The sequence below is a fragment of the Staurois parvus genome, unplaced genomic scaffold (genome assembly GCF_062004578.1).
Source record: "Staurois parvus isolate SC_StPar_1 unplaced genomic scaffold, SC_StPar_1.0 ptg002181l, whole genome shotgun sequence".
Classification (NCBI taxonomy): domain Eukaryota; kingdom Metazoa; phylum Chordata; class Amphibia; order Anura; family Ranidae; genus Staurois; species Staurois parvus.
The window spans coordinates 970,364-992,861 of NW_028319977.1; the positions used below are offsets into that span (position 1 = coordinate 970,364).

Here is a 22,498-nt window from a genome sequence, read left to right on the forward strand (position 1 = left end):
GTATGTATAAACAGGGGGAGATCACAGAGGTAAAAAGAGGGGTCTGTATGTATATACAGGGGGAGATCACAGGGGTAAAAAGGGGGGTCTGTATGTATATACAGGTGGAAATCAGGGGTAAAAAGAGGGGTCTTAGTGATTTTTTTAAATTAAGAATTAATTAAATTCAATTAATTAAGAATTAATAATAATAAAAATTATTATATTATAATAACAATACTAATTAATCAGATACGTTTTTTTTCACCACAATCACATTAAACCGTCACTATCTGTCACTCGTTATTCAGCCATGCCTTCTTTGTCTCTGTTAATCGATTTCCAATTCAATCATTTTGTCAAATCAGACACTGACCATTCAGTTTTATCACGGAATAAGGGTATTATATTTAGATATTTTTTATATATTTGTTATGAATTGTTCTTGGTCAGTATTGATTTTTTTGCACAAAAGAGTAAGTAACATTATTACTGTAAACATCATGTAATATATTTGTAAGATGGGGAATCCAGCACATAGGAGTTAGACGATCTTGATGAATTTGGACCAATTGGGCATTGTGATCATTAGTAATGCCTCCCTATGGGGTGAGGATATAAAATGATTTCTTAAGATTGCAGCAGCTGAGCTTCCTGATGATGTGATTCTGCAAAATGCAGAGGTTTGGCTGCCGTCATCACTTCTGGTCCTTTATACACGTCACTTCTGGTGGGTTGGATCCGACCTGTGGAACACACACCGGCTCGAATGTAGTGAGTGGTGGTATGCAGTGTTTGTTATCTATCCCATGCTGTGTTTGAATGACTTGGGGCACACTGTCATGTGAGTGCGCTTTTAATCATTACTTTTCCATTTTTAATAAACTTATTACACTATGGGAGCAATCATTTTTCCTTTTTTGAGTATATATATGGTGGCATCCCATTTATTACAAGAGAGTTACCCCAAAGAGACGGAGTTGACTTATGACCATTTTCCAATTGGATGGGATCACCTTTGGTGATATATATTATTCTCACAATGGTGGGCATCTGGTACGTTGCCTATCTTACCGCACGTGGTGGAGGAATATTGGATTCTCTTACATCATCGCTGGTTTTGGGCACACGGCAGAGGAGAGCTATATTCATATAATCACTGCATGGATTGTCTATTTATAATGGACATTTTCTTTATGTTATCACATGATTATGTTGTGAGATTAGACACATTATATGAAATTATGCAGTGTGGGTTTCTGTAAGCATAGATAACACTGGGAATATTGCCCTGTATTTGTTATTTGATAACCACACAGGTACCTGTTACCTTACCTGCTTCCCCACCGTCTATAGCAGAACTACTGCTACAGGGTGGCAGGGCTGCGAAAAATCACGTATACATAAGTATTTTGTATTTCTGGATAGGGAGCATGTGCATGCCCTACCCGCGCTGCCATTGGTGGCTAAAGCTGTTGACCACCGGGTCCCGGCCAGAGATTTCCCATCAGCACCCAGCGTTTGCCGAAGGAATACTGACTGGGGAGAGCTCTGTATGTAAACAATACAGATCTCTCCCCTGTCAGCACCAGCACGCTGCTTTGTATTGCTCTGCATAGAAGAGCAATACAAAGCAATGTGCTGACACAGTAAAACAGCACACAGTTAACCCTTTGATCACCCCAGAAGTTAACCCCTACCTGCCCAGTGTCATTAGTACACTGTCAGTGCTTCTTATTAGCACTGATCACTGTCTTAGTGTTACTAGGGATGTCAGTGGTAGTTAGTCAGTCCCCCCCCCCAGTGTCAGAAAACCCGCAGCAGTCCCGCTAAAAGTCGCTGATTGCCGCCATTACTAGTATAAAGAAAATAAAATCCATTATATATACCAGCATTTGTAGATGCTAGAACTTTCATTATTTACACGGACTGGGATTTTTTTTTTAGCCACGACATGAAGCAGAATACATGTTGGCCTATATTTATGACGGAATGTGATTGTTTAAATTTTTTTAGTGGATATGTTTTATAGAAAAAAGTAAAAAATATTGTTTGTTTTTTTTTTAAATTGTCAGTCTTTTTTAATTAATAGCGGAAAAAATTAAAAACGTACAGGTGATCAAATACCACTGAAAGAAAGCTCCATTTGTGGGGAAAAAAGGACATAAACTTCATTTGGGTGCAGTGTTGCATGCCCGCGCAATTGCCAGTTAAAGTAATGCAGAGCCGTATCACAAAATATGGCCTGGTCAGGAAGGAGGGTAACTCTCATTTAAAATCAGGGCCTTGCCTCATATACATTTCTTTAGGCTGAATGGGCCCAGGGACACCTATTCCCCATTTTTTTAAAGCTAAATTTCAGGTATGTTTATTTCATACATGCTTGGACCAATGTCCCTATGTATATCCACCATACCTGGCCGATGTCCCTGGAATCAGTGAAATAGACACCACTACTCCACTGATCTCCCGTCTTCCAGGTCCCATGCTGAGCAGCTGCCTTGCTGCATTCTGAACACAGGAGGTCATCTGCTGGGCAAGGGCACCATTCAGAGAAGGCTTTGCCTTTTCTCAATGAATGCAAAACATTCTCTGATTGGACAAAATAGAGAGACAGGGAGGTGACATCAGGAGGGGCAATGACATTTAAGAGGAGCCATTTGCAGGTCCAGTAACCCAGGTTGACAATGCAGATTAGGTCTAATAATATCTCATTTAGACCCATGCTAGATGTTTTATTGCCTGACAGGTTACAACCAAGAGGGGATTTCTGACCTTAAAGGAGAAGTTCACTATTTTTTTTTTTAAATAATGCACATCTTTTTTGCACGTAAAATTACAGAGGCCATGTGTGATCAGGGCACACTGGGAAAATCTTTAGCAGGCTTAACCGCTTCCCGTCCGCCCTATATCAAATATAATGCTACAGGGCGGAAAGGGTGCACAAAATCACGTATATACAAGCGATTTTGCATTTCCGGGTAGGGGGCAAGAGCGAGCTGCTCATGCTCTACCAGCTCTGCCATTTGCAGCTGCGGCTGTCAATTACCGGTCCAGGACGGTAATTACTCGTCAATGCCCGGTGATTTTCAATGATCGCCGATGCAGAGGAGGACCATTTTGTTTACTAACAGTTCAACTCCCTGTAAGCTTGGGCACACTGCTCTGGATGGCTGTGCTAAGCACAGCCATCCAGAGCAGTGTGTACTTACAGTGAAGCACCAACACACCACCCCTTAGTAAAACACTCCCTGCACATAGTTAACCATTTGATCGCCACTGTTATCCCCTTCCTGCCCATTGCCATTAGTACAGTATCAGAGCGTTTTTTAGCACTGATCACTGTATTGGTGTCACTGGGAATGTCAGTGACACCAAGTCAGTTCCCCCCCAGTGTCAGAACGTCCGCCGCAGTCCCGCTATAAGTTGCTGATCGCCGCCATTACTACTAGAAGAAAAAAAATTTGCAGTATCTATACCACCATTTGTAAACGCTATAACTTTCAAGTAAACCAATTAATTTACACGTATTGGGATTTTTAAAATTTCATTTGGGTGCAACATGCATGACCGCGCCAGTGTCAGTTAAAGTAACGCAGGAAGGGGGGGAAATTCTCAGGAGGGAAAGTGGTTAAGGTGAGATTCTGGGCAAGCTGAACCAGTTCCGGACTAACATGTACTGCGGGCGGGCGGCACAGGCAGGCTAAGCGATCTACCCATACATCACTTAGCACATGTGCATTGGCGCAGCGCTCCCTTGGTGCACACAGCAGATTGTGGATCCTGGTAACGGGACACTATGAAATATTTGGGGTGTGACGTGATCGCATAGCAATCACATGATCACAATGTCAACTTAACTGGTATGAATGATTTTCATTCATAACAATTGTGCTTAGCATTGTAATGCTGTGAATGGCCCACAGCTATCACATGGTACCTGAGCCAATCAGAGCACACTATATGTACCATGTGATCACAATAGTAAGCACATCTGTTATGGACGTAACCCATTCATGACAGTTCAAAACGTTGTTGTTACAGTGACCATCATTGTAACAGTAATCAAGGAGTAAAAAACAAAATCAAAACAAAAATCTCTGATCACCTCGCCAGAGAAGTACAGTATCACTAAAGTGAGGCAGGATGTCTGAAGACAGGATGTAAAAAAAAGAAAATTGTAAAAGAAGGATGAAATATATTTAAACAAGATTTTAAAAATTGAACAAAACATTTTTATTTTTTCATTGTAACATACTGTCAGCAGTCAGTATCCCTGATCACCACCACACCAGTCATAAAATGACACTGTACTGCTCTAGTGACAGTATGTAAACAAAAAAAAAATTGTGCTAAAAATTTATTTAATTTATGTATTTTTTTAACAAAATTGTCACAAAAAATTAAAACTTTTCATGCATTTTACGAAATACCTCAGACTGTCCACTTTCAAAAAAGGGGCCATTTGGGGGATATTTGTACTGTCCTGGCATTTAGGGATCAATAAATGAGAGGCCGTCAGTACATCAGGATTGAGCCATTTTCACATATATATCCCATAGTTTGTAGACACCAGAACTGTCACACAAACCAATATACACTTATTGGGATTTGTTTTTATCAAAGACGCAGCAGGATACATTTTGGCCTAAAATTATGAAGAATTTTTATTTCATTGGAAATGTTTTAGAACAGAAAGTAGAATATTCTTATAACAAAACTTTCTTGATAAAAAATATTGAAACAGAAAGTAGAAAATATTTTATTTTCAAAACGTTCCATAATTTTGTTTATATAATAAAAAATAAACCCAGAGGTGATCAAATACCACCAAAAGAAAGCTCTATTTCAGTGAAAATTTTTTTTAATAACTTTTATTTGGTGCAGTGTTGGATGACCGCGCAATTACCAGTTGAAGTAGTGCAGTGCTGAAAAAAGCACAAATGTCCTGGTCATGAAGGGGGTAAAACCTTATGGAGGAGAAGTGGTTACAAGACGTCCATCAGACACGGTAATGAACACAATATTGGTGCTGGACATGTTTTGGAGTGTCACTCACCCAGCTCCTGTGGGTCATCTTCCTCCTTCACACCTATCTATAGGAAGTCAGAGCTGTGAGCAGGGAATTCTGGGAATAAAATGACAGTTATAATTCAGGCTCCAATAACAAGGTGTCAGCAAGTTTCTAAAAAGGCTAAAACTGAAGTTTCATAGTTTCAAGTTGTATATTTTCTGTCCTAGTTCCTCCCTCCTCACTTATTAACACGCTAATAACATGTTACATGAAACCTTTGTCTTTTCATTACACATCTTATTTTACATCTATTGATGTCATCACTGCGTCTCTGTGCTTCTTCATGCAATTCAGGTAGATCATGGCTGGTGGGAGGGGCCAGCAGGGTGCTGTGTATAGCTTCCTGAAAACATCACAGCACCCCGTACTCCTCTCAAGAGCCTTCCATTATGATGAAAACAGGGGGCTGGATCTTGGGAGGAGTTATGCAAATATATAAATGCCTTGATGAGTGGACATCAGTGTGGAGGAGTGGGAGTTCCCAGAAAGAATGTATTTGCATGCAGACCACTCTAGGTAATGCCCACGTGATGGGGAGCCTCCATGATTGAAAGAACTTAAAGTGGTTGTAAACCTCAGACATGACAAAGGAACAAAGCATTTCCCTCTATAGGGTGTACTTGTCTCAATCCAGAGCAGTAAGGGTCATTTCTGCATGCTGCTCCATTCCTCTGCTATCAGCACCAGTCACTTCTCAAGTTTTCCTGACACTAAGAAAAATATGGTGATGGGGAGGGACCTCCAGCAGAATGACAACCTCAGCTCTGTTCCTGTGAGCTGTGTGTGTGGAGGAAAGGGGGGCGTCTCTTCCCTCCAATCAGCTCTCCCCACTGAGCTCTGCAGAGTGTAACTTAAGCTCCCCGCCCCCTTTTTTCTGAACGCTCAGACAAGCTTTGTCAATTAAGAACTTTGAACAGATGTAGAGAAGAGAAGACTACAGATAAACAGGTACAACCTATACAGGAGGATCTTTTTCATCTCTGTGTACCACCTGAGGACAGTCACTTCACTGGGTATATGTTCGGGTTTACAAACACTTTACATCCAATAAATGGAAGGGACAGCCCAGTGAGGCTGAGGAGGAAAGCGATAAATCATGCTGGATATCCTCTAGCCAGGAATGAGGTGGGCTCTATCTGACGTGATGACACTTGTAATGCACATTGTAAGCAGCTCACAGTGTGCAGTGTGAAATCAGAGGAAGCCATTTCAGTCCAGGAGAGGAGCCTCTATAACTGTCACACTCCATTGTTGGGGTCCCTCTGTATAGTAACACGGAGCTGCCTTGTTGTATTTGTAATGAAAGTGGAACGGCACGGTGATGGCAGGGAGGACCTCCTGGTCATGTCGCTCGTGGGCGCCCCCTGGGGCACGCAGCACGGTGATCTGTGGTGATCTGTGTCCCTTGGAGACAACCAATCACCAATCAGGGTAAAGAGCCAATGACAATGACTTGGCTCTCTGCTTATTCCCCCCCGATCATTCCCCTGTGAGATCCAAAGACAGAACATTAATGGTGTGAACCTCCTGCACTCACAAGTGTTCAACTCTATACACAAAGAAGAAGAGAAGCTGCTAACATTAAATCATATACCAATGATTACCATAAACGTATAAAATAAAATAAAAAATGTAGCGCTACTCACATAATAGATAAGTGCATATAAATATATATACCAAGTATATCAATTAGTGAAAAAATATCAAATCAACTGTTAACCAAGTGATCTCATGCAGAAATCCAAACCATTGTATGTGAACACAAAAATACACTCAAACTGTGATGGTGATGATGATTGAAAACAATTAGTGCTGATTAATCACAACCTTCAAACTTAATTATAATAACCTAAGACATGTGAAAGACATATATGTCTTTCTATATAAATCAGTTCAGTGTAAATCATATATAAAATCACACGTGCATATAGTGTAGTGAAACCACAATATAAAGACAATTTCAACAGTGCTCTTAAAGTCCAAAAAATGCTGATGGTAACATTTAGATGACACACACTCGTGCAGGTATTTGTGTGCAAGTGGATATAAAATCCGACCACCGTCTGGATAAGCCTCTCACCTCATCACTTCGACCCCTGCGGGTCAAAGCGCTTTAATGGATCCTTCTCACGGATCCTCTGAGCCCTGAGGAAGTTACATGGTATTGTGACGCAACGCGTCGGCCTGACGTAGTGACGCACTTCCGGTGTAGCGGCCATTTTGGTACACCTCTACACCCTGTTGTACACCAATACATTCGTTTCCTCATCCGAAAGCATGGGGTTTTGAACTGGATACTGCTGCTATATTGGTGCTACACTTGATCTTACCTGGAGAGGAGCCATTAGTGGAGTGCTGACCCCTGAGGCATTTGAGTGCGATAAGGAGCGACCATTTGGAGTGATAGCAGGCTTGGAGGATCCAAGAGAAGGATCCATTAAAGCGCTTTGACCCGCAGGGGTCGAAGTGATGAGGTGAGAGGCTTATCCAGACGGTGGTCGGATTTTATATCCACTTGCACACAAATACCTGCACGAGTGTGTGTCATCTAAATGTTACCATCAGCATTATTTGGACTTTAAGAGCACTGTTGAAATTGTCTTTATATTGTGGTTTCACTACACTATATTTACATGTGATTTTATATATGATTTACACTGAACTGATTTATATAGAAAGACATATATGTCTTTCACATGTCTTAGGTTATTATAATTAAGTTTGAAGGTTGTGATTAATCAGCACTAATTGTTTTCAATCATCATCACCATCACAGTTTGAGTGTATTTTTGTGTTCACATACAATGGTTTGGATTTCTGCATGAGATCACTTGGTTAACAGTTGATTTGATATTTTTTCACTAATTGACATACTTGGTATATATATTTATATGCACTTATCTATTATGTGAGTAGCGCTACATTTTTTATTTTATTTATACAAAGACAGAACATGTGCACATCCCATGAGAGGAGGGAGGGGGGGACTGTGAACCTCCCCTGTACAGTGTGTACTCCACCCATCATTATATAGCCCACAATACATCATCACTGCACTCCACCCAAAATTGGAAAGATTCTCAGCAGCTCCCCAAAACTGAAACCATTAAAAATGTTCATTAAACATCTCATAGATGTGGTCGCCTTCCAAAGACATTGCAAGCCATGTGGATATACAGCAAATCCATAGTGACAATCAATCGCTCCACCCAAAACTGAAACGAAACCCCCATTTACGTGGTCACCTGCCAAAGACATTGACATCTATGTGCATAGCCAACAAATCCATCTTGGTATTCAATCACTCCACCCTAAACAGAAAACAATAAACACCTCATATATATGTGATCACCTTCAAAAGACATTGTGATCCATGTGAAAATCCAATCAACCCATCTTAACTCTCAATCGCTCCACATTAAATTGAAAAATAAATGAATTAACAAACAGCCCATTTATGTGGTCCCCTGCCAAAGACATTGCAATCCACCTAATCCATCGTGATTCTCAATGGCTCTGCCCAAAACTGAAACTATTAAAACACTCCATATATTTGATCACCTTCAAAAGACATTGCAGTCCATGTGAATATCCAACAAACTCATCTTGATTCTCAATCGCTCCACCCAAAACTCAAAATTAAAAACCACCCCATATATGTATTCGCCTTCCGAAGACATTGCAATCCATGCGAGTATCCAGCGAATCCATCGTGATTCTCAATCGCTTCACCCAAAAAAAATCCCTAATAAACACCCAACAAAGGTGTCACATTGGTAGAATGTCCAAACGACAAAGTGTTTCCCAAGCGGATTTTCAAGAAGTGGGACTCCACCCAATACTGAAGATACAGCGATGTGTTCATTCCTCCTCTGCTGGCAGTTATCACTTCCAGGCTATGATGTGTCAGTTGGCCGTCACTGTGTCAATTAAGTTTTGTTGAAAAAAAATGTTTGAACTGTGCAACTGTAACTATGAGGTCATCACAGTGCAGCAGAGGCTGTGTCAATAAAGTTTTTGTACAAAAAAGAAAAGGTCACAGTGGAGCAGAGGCTATAAATAGAAGCCAGCAGAGGCAGAGTTCAGTCTACAAGTGACTGTTGTGGTGAACACATCTGATCTGAAGACATCTGATTACTACCAATAGAAATTCTTGGTGTATTCTACCATCTGATAGCAGAAATGGTGAGAAACACCCACCGCACTACAGGAGGGAGGGCATCTCCCAGAAGGACAAGGTTGGACTTCCTTTGGAATGGAAGGCTCAGCAATTGGCTGAGGTCATTCTTTACAAAGAAAGATCCAAAGGTTACCGAACCCAAGCAGACGAATGAATGGAGGGAGAATGAAGGTGAGGAGCGTCGTCGTGAAATCATTGTAAAATTTCAGTCGTGCGTCAGAAGAGGCTTGGCCCGACAGCGATACCTGGATTTCATGACAAATACAAATCCATCTGTGAGCGCGGTCATCCAGTTCTCTAAATGCCTGAGCCCCCATGACCCCACCTTCCATATGCAGTTGCGGCTGAATCAGTTGAAGGTGGATATCACGTCTAAATGTAAAACCTTCTATGGATATAAGGAGGAGCTGAGAACCTTAGACAAAGACATCGCAGCTTTAGTAAAGGGCAATATGGCTCAACAGGATCTACAATCCAGATTCAAAAAACTAAAGCCTAGCAATAAGGTGCAAGTTAACGAGGTCATAACCAAGGATAGACAGGAGGATCGTGAGGCCAAAAAGAGAAGAAAGAGGCTGGAGTCCTATGAACACCTCTTCTACTATCTGCAGACGGATCCAGCTTACCTGACCAGACTCATGGACCAGCTGACGTACGATCAGGATATTCTAACATTTACGGACAGACTGCTCTTCCATCTCTATGACCACGGCCACAATCCACGCGCAGAGTACTATTTCATCAAACTGATGGAATTTGCTCTTTGTAAGGAAGTGGAGAACAAAATCCATGTCATTCAGGACATATTGGAGGGGAAATCAAAGATTTTAAAGCTAATCATCTATTTTTACACCCAAGAAGCAAAGTACATTCCCCTAGTCATGGCGCTGGTTCCAGCAATACTGACGACATACAGCATTGAATATACACTGCCCACCTATCCAGAGAAGCCTGCAGACCAGCCTTCCATTCCAGCAAGGAAAAGACTACAAGGAAGATCCACCAATGGTCACAAAACTGAAAAGATTGCTGTATATGACGTCACAAACGAATTCCTACAGGCCATACTCTCATCTGTGGACAGGATTCCTTATGGGCTCAGACACCTTACAAAAGTCCTACAACAATCTTTGCTAAAAAAGTTTCCGGAGGTCGGTGAAGATTTAGTGTTGAAGACTGTCGGCTATTTCTTCTCTCAGTACCTCCAGCCAGCCATAGAGAGGCCAGATCTATTTGACATTATTTCAAGAGAGAAGTATTTAGATTCAATCCTGAGCAAGAACCTCAAGCTCATGTCTTCAATCACCCGCCTGACCATGCAATTCCTCCCTGTTGAAACACTTCTTGGACCTGGAGCAGACGACTACATCAGCATCACCTCCCCAAAGCTCAGGGGATTCTTCAGCAAACTTCTGAACACTCCAGATCCAGAGGACAACTTCAGCTTTTCCAAGTACGCCGACTTTATAGAGACTCCTGTGATAAACATGCCTGCGGAGGACATCATCTACACACATTCTCTGCTTTCTGAATACAAGAATGTTGTATTTTGCGACCTCGGACATTGGCCAACCACAGACATTGTGTACCGAGTATACAAGGATATTGGACCCGTCCCTCTCCTTAAGGATCTTGTGGACACTCAGGCAGCTGTGTATGATGACACAAAGAAAATTCCTACAATCTCGTTATGTTTAAGCAGAAAATCTTCTCCACTGAAAGATTTGGATATTGAAATGGAGAAAGCTAAGGTTTCCACCATAAAACTAGTCCTGGAACTAATGGGTAAAAAGCCTGAAGAGAAACTCCTAGAGATTCTGACACCTACCTCGCCAGCACAGGAAAAGGATCAGTATTCGGCAATAGGAGGCAGAACTTCCAACAGTACTGAAGGTGCACATAAAGAGGAAAAATCCTGTTCAACTAAAGACCGTGACACCTCCCGGGAATGTCAAAAACACCTTCTGGCTGCAAACCTGCAGACTTTACACAAAGCCGGGTACTTCACAGAGTCAAGAAGCCACACACAGGTCATCAACCTAATTATGGAAGAAATCAAAAGGAAAGAGAACCTGCTAGAGAAAAGAAAATCTGAGATAAGAATTAACCAGCAGGCATTAGCTGATCTGGAGGAGACGTGTGCATTACTGGAGGACTCCATAGACATGCACAAGAAGTATAAGAAAAGATGTATGGACATCCTGCTCTCTGAAGAGTCAGGCATTGATGGAGAGATCCACAAGATCTATTTTACACAAGATGAGACTACATACACTGCCAAAGACCTATTTAAGAAAGGGGTCATAGTGAACACACGAGGGGAAATCAGGCAAATGAAAAGAGATGTCATTTGTGTAAAAGTTGTTGATGATCACTTCCAAGTCAGAATAGGCAACAAACGTCAAGACCTCGCAATTGTCAACTTGCTGCATGCTCATCACAGCGATAATCCAACCATGAAGATTTTCCATTATGACATCGATGTGAGAATGTTTCTGTATGAGATTTGCAGCAATCGTTAGAGAAGGTTAACAGCCGCTTAAAGCTGAAGTTTCCTTTTTCAGGGGGAAATGGCTGGTTTAATCTGGCCATGCTGGCTGAATAACAAAAACCGAACACATCTGAGGTGGAGGCGATAATCCTCCCCTCTGCGCCATTCTGACAACAGAGACTCCTGATTGGCTGCAGCATTGACTGAAACAAAATTTTCAAACAAGCCCATTCGACATGGATAGATCTAGGGGGGTGCTGGAGTGGGCTGCACCCCCCATCCCCCAAGCCGGCCTTCCTATGGACATTGTGTTTGGCCCACTGAGCTCCTCTCCCCATCCCCAAACTCAGGGCAGGCCAAGGAGAGGCAGCCTGGCGCATTGAACAGCTAAATAAAAGTCTCAACAGAAGGAACAACAGCGGCAGAGAGCCAGGAGGTGTGGGCTGTGCTCTCTTCACAGTGCTCCTCCATACAGCAGATAACATTTGGGTGTGAGGAATTGAGCAGGGCAGGGTTGGGGTAATCTGGGTTAAGATGGGGGTTGTGGAGGGGATTTAAACTAGGTGGGGGATTTGTAATGGGAGGGGGAATTTGGGGGGTGAGGATTTGTGATGGGAGGGGGGATATGGGGGGTGAGGATTTGTGCTAGGAGGGGGGATGGGTAGGGGAATTGGACTGGGGAGGGGATCTGTGCTGGGGGGGACAAATACATGCGTTTTTAGTGGATTTTTGGCAGAGTTTTGTGTAGGGTGTTAAGGAGACACCCGATGACATCTAACAACCAGTGACTCATCCCTGCCCTGCTCATTAAGCTGACAGCTGACTGACACCTGAATGTAAACGAAGGAGATGGATGTTAAAGCCCTTTATGCCCTAGTAACCCACATATGTGGCAGCAAAAAGTGGGACTTTGCAGCATAAGAGTTGCTGGGGGGCAATGTTTATGCGCCAAAAACAGCTCTTGGTCCAAAACAAGCAATCAGTAGCCGGCGGGACCGGTTTCCATTTATGTGACCATTGTGAAAGCCAATCACAGTGGTCACGTAATCGCCTGCAGTCTACCCAGTCTTCCAGGAGGAGAGCGCCATGCCCTTTGCTGTGATATATGGGCCTTCACCTTGGGAAACAGCAGCTCCAAACCGTCAAGCTGCAGTCTACCCAGCCTTCCAGGAGGAGAGCATCATGCCCTTTGCTGCGGTAAATGGGCCTTAAAAAAATATCTTAAAAACACATTTAAAAAAAAAAACAAAAAAAAAAACAGTTTTGAGCCTACCTCTGAGGCAGCCAGTTGTACCGGCGAAATCAGTCAGAAAAAGGCCTATTTCACACCTAGAGGTCTCTCAGGGACTTTGATCTTGATGCTTATGTTACGATAATTACCAACAATCCTACCTTTGCTCTGCCTTGACAACTTGGAACTGTCCATACTTCAGGACTTGCTCACCAATATGCCTTCTGTTTCACAAAGATATGCCTACTTGGCCTGTGTATGAGCCAGACCTTTATTGATGTATGAGGGAGGTTATGTGTCCTCCTCTGGATGGTGCCCTTGGCTCTTCGGGTACCGGAGGGAGGTGAAGACATCACCATTCATATATGTTTGTTATGTAACTTTCTTCCTCCTCTGGACTACATCAGGTTCAATTATCTATCTGGGGACTTTGATGGATACCCTATAAGAAATTAATTTGGCTACTCACACAGTGTAGTTATTCACAATGAGCTGTGCCATCACTTCACCTCTACAACAGAAGTGGACGAGCAGCTCAGTGATAGTCTGGGACAAGGCCATTGTCTCCATAGAGACACAACGTATGCTCATCAGTAAAACTGATCAAGATGGTTCCGTCATTCACAATGAGCTGTGCCATCACTTCACCTCTACAACAGAAGTGGACCAACAGCTCAGTGATAGTCTATAGAGACAATGGCCTTATCCCAGACACATAACCTATGCTCACCAGTAAAATGGATCAAGAAGATGGTTCCGTTATTCACAATGAGCTGGGGGTGTGGAGTGGTGTTATTGGAAGGCTCTCTTGGGTGAGGGGGGGGGGGCAAGGGTGTTGGTCACTGTCAGAATCTCTGCAGGGGAGGGAGGTCTGGGGGAAGGTCTGATTTTTGTGTTGCCTAGGGCAGCCAAAAACCTAAATACACCACTGGCCAAGTGCCCAGGTTGTCTGCAGTGCGGGGATGGAATGAGGAGCTCTGTTGAGTGCTCTGCCAGAAGTGACCTTATCCTCTTCTCTGCTAACCCCTGTCCTCTTACCTGCTAACTCCCTGTACCCTGCCGTGCTGACCCCAGTACCCTGAATTACTGACCCTTGTCTTCTGCCCCCATAGCCCTTGTTCTCTGCTCTGCTGACCCCTGTCCTCTGCCCTACTGACTCTTGTACACTGCCCTGCAGATTCATCAGAGTTTACAATGGCACATAGTCAGTACAGGGAGAAAGGAGTGCAGCTGGTATGAAAGTACAACCTGTGATCGGCCCCAAAAAGCTCTTTCACACAGGCAGTAGTAAAAACAAGCATCTGAGTAGCAGTTTTACTGCCCCCACCTGCCCACCCAAATGCTAACACAACAGCCTGACAAGGCTGTACACATACTGAAAGTGTAGCTGCCGCCTTGCTCAGAGGGACACAGCCTGGGAGATGGAAGGGGTGGGACGGATGACTGAAAAAGGGACTGTGCCAGCAAGTCAGGGACAAATGACAAGTATTTCTATTCAGCGCAACAGCACTGCACGTTTGGAAAAGGTACCAGTGCTACTTTGCTGCTGTTGTTGCTCTTTTTTGGCCCCAGAGATTTACACAGAAAATGCACCAAAAATGTATTTAAACTGCACATACGTACGAGTTTTGTGTAGGTGTTTAAAGAGGCACCTGCTGGCATCCTTACATCCCCGCCCGGCTCATTTAGCTGTCAGCTGGCTGAAAGATGAATGTAAACAAAGGAGAAGGGACATTTAACCCCTTTACGCCCTAGTAACCAATATTTGCGGGCTTTAACGCATATGAGCTGCTGGGTGGGCAATGTTTCTGCGGCAAAAAAAGCTCTCGGTCCTGTGAAAACGTCGGCAGCCCGCGGGACCGACTTCCGTTTATGTGATCATTGTGACAGCCAATCCAACCACTCACAATGGTCACATGATCGTTGACCCTTGTAGGGCCTCTTCTTCATAACACTGGCCTGGTGGTTACAAGGGGCCTATGGGTGGGGGGCATATTGGAATCTGGAATATCTATTTAACAATATGTAAATAAGGGATACAAAGTACCTCTATTAATCCACGAAAAAAAGAATGTGCCCAAGAAGTAAAAACACCCCTTGGGTCTTTGTTACAAGGACATAGACGGTTCCTGCCACCTAGCATCCATCTTTGCTAGTTGCAGTACCCCTTCACAGCTTGGATACAGATGGGGCGGTTTTCCCCTGGACAGCACCAGGCATTGCAAAAAGTGTTTTATTCATGGCCAGATCAGCGTAGAATGTGAGTCAGGGAAGTAATGCTGGTTTTGTGGTACAACGAGACATGGCCACTGAGTACAGGGAATGGAAGGTCTGTCATATATGCAATTTAATAAATTTTTCATATTCAAAGCAAACTCCCCCATCCATCCATGTCTCCAGGTTTCATTTTATTTTAAAAAGGAAATGATTTATATAAAAGTGGTTGGTGAAGACATATATATCGATTTGGACGACAAATGTGAAAAGATATCGATTTTGGACATATTACGTGCTCATCATAGCGGTAATCCAAGGATGAAGATCTTCCATTATGACATCGATGTTGGAATGTTTCTGTTTCTACTTTGCAGCAACCTTTATGGAAGGCTGGACATGGATGAAGTTTAAGCTGGCCATACTGGCTGAACGACAAAAGGCAAACGCATTGGAGGTGGAGGTGGGAATCCTCCCTTCTGCGCTACTGTATTCTGACAGCGGGGACTCCTGATTGGCGGCAGCGCTGATTAAAATGAAATTTCCCAACAAGACCTTTCGACATGGCCGGATCTAGGGTGGGCTGCCGGAGAAATAACAGCGGCAGAGAGCTAGGCGGTGGGGGCTGTGCTGTACTCTTCCCACTCCTGTCATCAGAACAGCACTCCTCCATACAGCAGATAACATTTGAGGGGGGGAGGATTTATGCTAGGAAGGGGGTGGGGTGATTTGAGTTATGGTGGGGGAAGATCTTGTGGATAGAATTAGTGCTAGGATAAGGGATGGGGGGGAAGGGGAATTTGGGTCAAGAGGCAGAATTTCTGCTAAGGGTGGATTTATCGTAGGACAGGGGATTAGTGCTGGGAGGGGGAATTAGGGGGTATTTATCGTAGGAAAGGGGATTTGTGCTGGGAGGGGGAATTGGGGGGATTTGTGCTAAGAAGGGGGATTTATACTAGGAGGGGGGATTTGTGGGAGAGGATTTGTGCTGGGAGGGGGGGATTTGTGCTGAGAGGGGAAATTTGCGTCACTATCCAAGGCCAGAGGAAGTGACACCATCACGCTGATCGGAACCCAGAAGTAGGCTGCCGCCAATCAAGGAAGGAGGATTGGATGCTTTGACACTTTTCTATGTACACTGCCTTTGATATCCCTATGGAATATGAATGTTTTTAGCCTTTCATGAAAATCGGAAGTTTGTTGTTACTACGCCATGAGAGTCTCCACTTTTTATATATAAATACAATGTAATATAATTATTAGCCATAATTTATTAATTGAATGAGACTTTAGAGCTGCGCATCTAGTTATATTATGGGCGATAGATGGCGGCGCGGGTAGGGTGGGGATGAGAGGTGGGGTATGAAAAGGGGAGGAGGAGGTGTGGAGGGATCATTTATGATTTGTTTTGTGTAAATTTTACACAAAAAAAAGAAGAAGACCATACCTAGTGTGATGTCATGAAAAGAAGACCATACCTAGTGTGATGTCATGAATGGAAGGTCTGTCATATATGCAAGAAAGTGGGACACTTAGCCAAGCAGTGTATTGAGAATCTACTGCCAAGGAGAGCTCTGTGGATATCCTGATTGATTTCGGATGGGAGGTGCACAACATAACTAAGAGCGCAATACTGTGATAAATTAACCTTCACATTGGGAAACAGCAGCTCCGTACCGTCAAGCTGCAGTCTACCCAGCCTTCCAGGAGGAGAGCGCCATGCCCTTTGCTGTGATATATGGGCCTTCACCTTGGGAAACAGCAGCTCCAAACCGTCAAGCTGCAGTCTACCCAGTCTTCATGGAGGAGAGCATCATGCCCTTTGCTGCAGTAAATGGGCCTTAAAAAAATATCTTAAAAACATATTTTAAAAAAACAGTTTAGAGCCTACCTCTGAGGCAGCCGGTTGTACCGGTGAAATCAGTCTGAAAAAGGCCTATTTCACACCTAGAGGTCTCTCAGGGACTTTGATCTTGATGCTGTTACGATAATTACCAACAATCCTACCTTTGCTCTGCCTTGATAACTTGGGACTGTCCATACTTCAGGACTTGCTCACCAATATGCCTTCTGTTTCACAAAGATATGCCTACTTGGCCTGTGTATGAGCCAGACCATTCTTGATGTACGAGGGAGGTTATGTGTCCTCCTCTGGATGGTGCCCTTGGCTCTTCGGGTACCGGAGGGAGGTGAAGACATCACCATTCATATATGTTTGTTATGTAACTTTCTTCCTCCTCTGGACTACATCAGGTTTAATTATCTATCTGGGGACTTTGATGGATAGCCTATAAGAGATTAATTCGTCTACTCACACAGTGTAGTCATTCACAATGAGCTGTGCCATCACTTCACCTCTACAACAGAAGTGGACCAACAGCTCAGTAATAGTCTGGGATAAGGCCATTGTCTCTATAGAGACACAACGTATGCTCATCAGTAAAATTGATCAAGATGGTTCCGTCATTCACAATGAGCTGTGCCATCACTTCACCTCTACAACAGAAGTGGACCAACAGCTCAGTGATAGTCTGGGATAAGGCCATTGTCTCAATAGACACATAACCTATGCTCACCAGTAAAATGGATTAAGAAGATGGTTCCGTTATTCACAATGAGCTGAGGGGGTGGAGTTAGTGGAAGGCTCTCTTGGGTGGGGGAGGCAAGGGTGTTGGTCACTGTCAGAATCTCTGCAGGGGAGGGAGGTCTGGGGGAAGGTCTGATTTTTGTGTTGCCTAGGGCAGCAAAAAACCTAAATACACCACTGGCCAAGTGCCCAGGTTGTCTGCCGTGCGAGGATGGAATGAGGAGCTCTGTTGAGTGCTCTGCCAGAAGTGACCTTATACTCTTCTCTGCTAACCCGTCCTCTTACCTGCTAACTCCCTGTACCCTGCGGTGCTGACCCCTGTACCCTGCCGTGCTGACCCCTGTACCCTGCCTTAATGACCCTTGTCTTCTGCCCCCATAGCCCTTGTTCTCTGCTCTGCTGACCCCTGTCCTCTGCCCTACTGACTCTTGTACACTGCCCTGCTGATTCATCAGAGTTTACAATGGCACATAGTCAGTACAGGGAGAAAGGAGTGCAGCTGGTATGAAAGTACAACCTGTGATTGACCCCAAAGAGCTCTTTCACAAACGCAGTAGTAAAAACAAGCATCTGAGTAGCAGTTTTACCGCCCCCACCTGCCCACCCAAAAGCTAACACAACAGCCTGACATGGCTGTACACATACTGAAAGTGTAGCTGCCGCCTTGCTCAGAGGGACACAGCCTGGGAGATGGAAGGGGTGGGACGGATGACTGAAAAAAAAGGGACTGTGCCAGCAAGTCTGGGACAAATGACAAGTATTTCTATTCAGCGCAACAGCACTGCACTTTTGGAAAAGGTACCAGTGCTACTTTGCTGCTGTTGTTGCTCTTTTTTGGCCCCATAGATTTACACAGAAAATGCAGTTTTGTGTAGGTGTTTAAAGAGGCACCTGCTGGCATCCTTACATCCCGCCCGGATCATTTAGCTGTCAGCTGGCTGACAGATGAATGTAAACAAAGGAGAAGGGACATTTAACCCCTTTACGTCCTAGTAACCAATATTTGCGGCGGCAAAAAGCTGGGCTTTAACAAATATGAGCTGCCGGGTGGGCAATGTTTCTGCACCAAAAACAGCTCTCGGTCCTGTGAAAACATCAGTAGCCTGTGGGACCGGCTTCCGTTTATGTGATCATTGTGACAGCCAATCTAACCAATCACAATGGTCACATGATCGTTGACCCTTGTAGAGCCTCTTCTTCATAACACTGGCCCGGTGGTTACAAGGGGCCTATGGGTGGGGGGCATATTGGAATCTGGAATATCTATTTAACAATATGTAAATAAGGGATACAAAGTACCTCTATTAATCCACAAAAAAAAGAAGTAAAAACACCCCTTGGGTCTTTGTTACAAGGACATAGACGGTTCCTGCCACCTAGCAGCCATCTTTGCTAGTTGCAGTACCCCTTCACAGCTTGGATACAGATGGGGCGGTTTTCCCCTGGACAGCACCAGGCATTGCAGAAAGTGTTTTATTCATGGCCAGATCAGCGCAGAATGTGAGTCAGGGAAGTAATGCTGGTTTTGTGGTACAACGAGACATGGCCACTGAGTACAGGGAATGGAAGGTCTGTCATATATACAAGAAAGTGGGACACTTAGCCAAGCAGTGTATTGAGTATCTACTGCCAAGGAGAGCTCTGTGGATATCCTGATCGGTTCCGGATGGGAGGTGCACAACATAACTTACAAAATTCCTGCTAAATCTAAAAGATAAAACTGTATTGAGCTATTAAATAAAGCTCTGTATGTGAATGAGGTCTTGGGGCTCATTCACATGGGTGCTGTGGCTTGTACAGTGTCAGACTTTATTTCGGTGCTGTTGTAGGATAGGCAGTGGATGGGGGAGGGGGAAGTAGATGTGTTTTGGTTATATGAGAGGTGGGATATGGAAAGGAAGAAGGGTGAGGGGTGCCTGTTTATTTTTATTGGACATGTTTTTATGGGAGTTTTATACAAATATGACCATATCTATAATGATCCCATGAACATTGCTCTTGTATGAGTTACTCTGGAAGTACACTGCATCTGAGCACCGCAAACTGAAAAAGTGATTTAGTTCATTTTTCATATTCAAAGCAAACTCCCCCATCCATCCATGTCTCCAGGTTTCATTTTATTGAGAAATCAAATTGAAAAACACTAGCTAGCATTTCTGGCCATGGCCATCTTGAGTGAGGGCAGATGATTCACATAGCATTCACTTCCTGGAATCCATCTACCCTCAGCTTAGGCAAGTAGGCAGGAGGGTGTGCTTTGCTGAGAAAACCCCTCCTTCCCTCCTGAAGACTCCTGGGATGGATGACATTTGCCAAGAAAAAAACAGGAAATAACTGAAGAAATGTAAAAAAAAAGAAGGTTTAAATCATGTAAACCTGATATACTTTCCTATCTATTTACTAATGCTAGCAGCACAAGGATTACAAATAGTCAATGTTGATTAGGAGAGTGAAGTTCTGCTTTAAGTCTAAGAACGTTGAATGGTCAGTTGTTTTAATTTCAACAGTATGGAAATAATCCGGTTCACGACTGGTCTATAGCAGAAATACTACTACAGGGCGACACGGGTGTGCAAAATCACGTATATATATGTGATTTTGCATTTCCGGGTAAGGGGCACACAAACGCCCTACCCGCACCGCCATTCGCAGCCGTTAATCACAGGATATCGGCCAGTGATTGCCAAGCATCTTCGACAGGGAGAAGAACTGTTTATAAACAAAACAGTTCTCCTTTCTGTCAGCTTGAGCACACTGCTTTGGATGGCTGTGCAGAGCACAGCCATCCAAAGCAGTGTCCTTACAGCGAAGCACAGGGACAGAGCACGTAATGAAACAGCACGCAGTTAATTAACCCTTTGATCGCCCCTCATGTTAACCCCTTCCTGCCCAGTGCCATTCGTACAGTGTCATTGCTTTGTTTATCATTGATCACTGTATTGCTGTCACTGGGGATTTCAGTGACACCAAGTCAATTCCCCCCCAGTGTCAGAATGCCCACCGCAGTCCCGCTATAAGTCGCTGATCGCCGCCATTACTAGTAAAAATTAAAGAAAAAAATCCCAGCATATATTCCACCATTTGTAAATGCTATAACTATCACATACATCAATTAATTTACACGTATTGGGATTGTATTTAGCAAAGACATGAAGCAGAATATATTTTGGACTAAAGTTAAGATGAAATGTGATTTTTAAAATTCTTTTACTGGACATGTTTAAGAGCAAGATGTCAAAAATATTGTTTTATTTCTCAAAATTGTCTGTATTTGTTATAGCGCAAAAAATAAAAACCGCACAATGATCAAATACCACTGAAAGAAAGCTCTATTCGTTGGAAGAAAAGGACGTAAATTTAATTTGGGTGCAGCGTTGCATGACCGCGCAATTGTCTGTTAAAGTAACGCAGTGCCGTAACGCAAAAAATGGCCTGGTCAGTAAGGGGGGTAAATCCTCAGGAGGGAGAGTGGTCAAAGAAAAACAAAAAAAAAATTTGACCCTTAGGGGTATCCCTGCTGGCCAGCTAAAGATGTTGAGAGCCACTTCAATCTATCGGAGCCTTTTGGGCCTTATGGGATACCCTCTGCCATATTTCTTATTATCCACACATGTCCCTTACCTGCATTGGCAGTATTTTCGGGAAGGTGACCTAACCCTGTAAAACAACTGGCTATTGATTCTTTTTCTGTCACACCAAATATTCATTTCATTTAGTTTTGATTCTGTGTGCATTGTGTAGTTTGTTTATTCAAAATTACTATAAATAAAAATTATTCATCATTTTTTTCTAAAGCGTCCTCACTTTACACATTACCTAGTAGTTGTGGCCGAGCGGTTAAGGCGATGGATTCTAAATCCATTGGGATTTCCCCACGCAGGTTCGAATCCTGCCAACTACGATCTGTAGCTTTGGAAACAGTACACACACTGGGTACATCAGTGCTCTGTAGGTCAATGTTCCAGTTCTGCTGGTTGATGGCTCTTGCCAGGATAAAGTGCTGCACTTGACAGCCTAAACCTTTAGCACGGTTCTGTAGCTCCTACAGTCCCTTGACGGAGATGAAGCTCTGTGTCCATGGAGGTCTTGGCTGGCTTGTAGGGTCTAAATGACCTGTAGAGTTCCCTGAGACTCAGATAAAGACTTGGCCGGGTCAGTAGGTGAAATTTACAAGTACCCAGCTGGTCACAATCCAAGCCATGGGGTACATCATAGGACTGGGAAAGCATTTGGAAGACTTTTTTTTTTTAACTTTGCGGCTACAATGTAGTTCATACGTGGACTAGGTCCTTTATAACTACTTCCCATCTGATGTACAGTCCATACATAGATGTCCTGATGGGAAGTGATTAAGAGCTGCAGCCATGATCTTGGTACCATTTCTATGAAAGATTTGGAGAACTCTGGGATGAAGCACAAAAACAAGTTCAACTACACGCAGTGACAGGGGGTATAATCCTTGCCGCAAAATGTGTATGCCCTGTCTGCTCCCTAAATGGTTAATACAGGTAGCAGTTGGGGGCAGTGAAAGCGTAGCAAAACCACACATTTTTACCATCCCCAACTATTAGTCTAAACAAGTCCTAACAGTGGGAGCGGTTTAACCGCTTCCCATCCGCCCTATAGAAGATATACTGCTACAGGGCGGCACTGGGTGTGCAGAATAATGTATATATCAAGCAAGGATGATGGGAACCCCTCATAATGGGCACAGCAGGTGCACAAACATGGGAACTCAGCAA

General features: G+C 43.6%; 1 long non-coding RNA gene across 1 annotated transcript in view; it reads right to left on the bottom strand.

Annotated features, from left to right (window-relative positions):
* Positions 1 to 4,825: 4,825 nt before the first annotated feature.
* The window catches only part of LOC149432221 (uncharacterized), a 37,969-nt gene continuing 20,296 nt past the window's right edge, over positions 4,826 to 22,498 (bottom strand). Inside the window, exon 5 of the long non-coding RNA XR_016309169.1 lies at positions 4,826 to 5,107. This is a non-coding gene — a long non-coding RNA (uncharacterized LOC149432221). The remainder of the gene's footprint in view (positions 5,108 to 22,498) is intronic.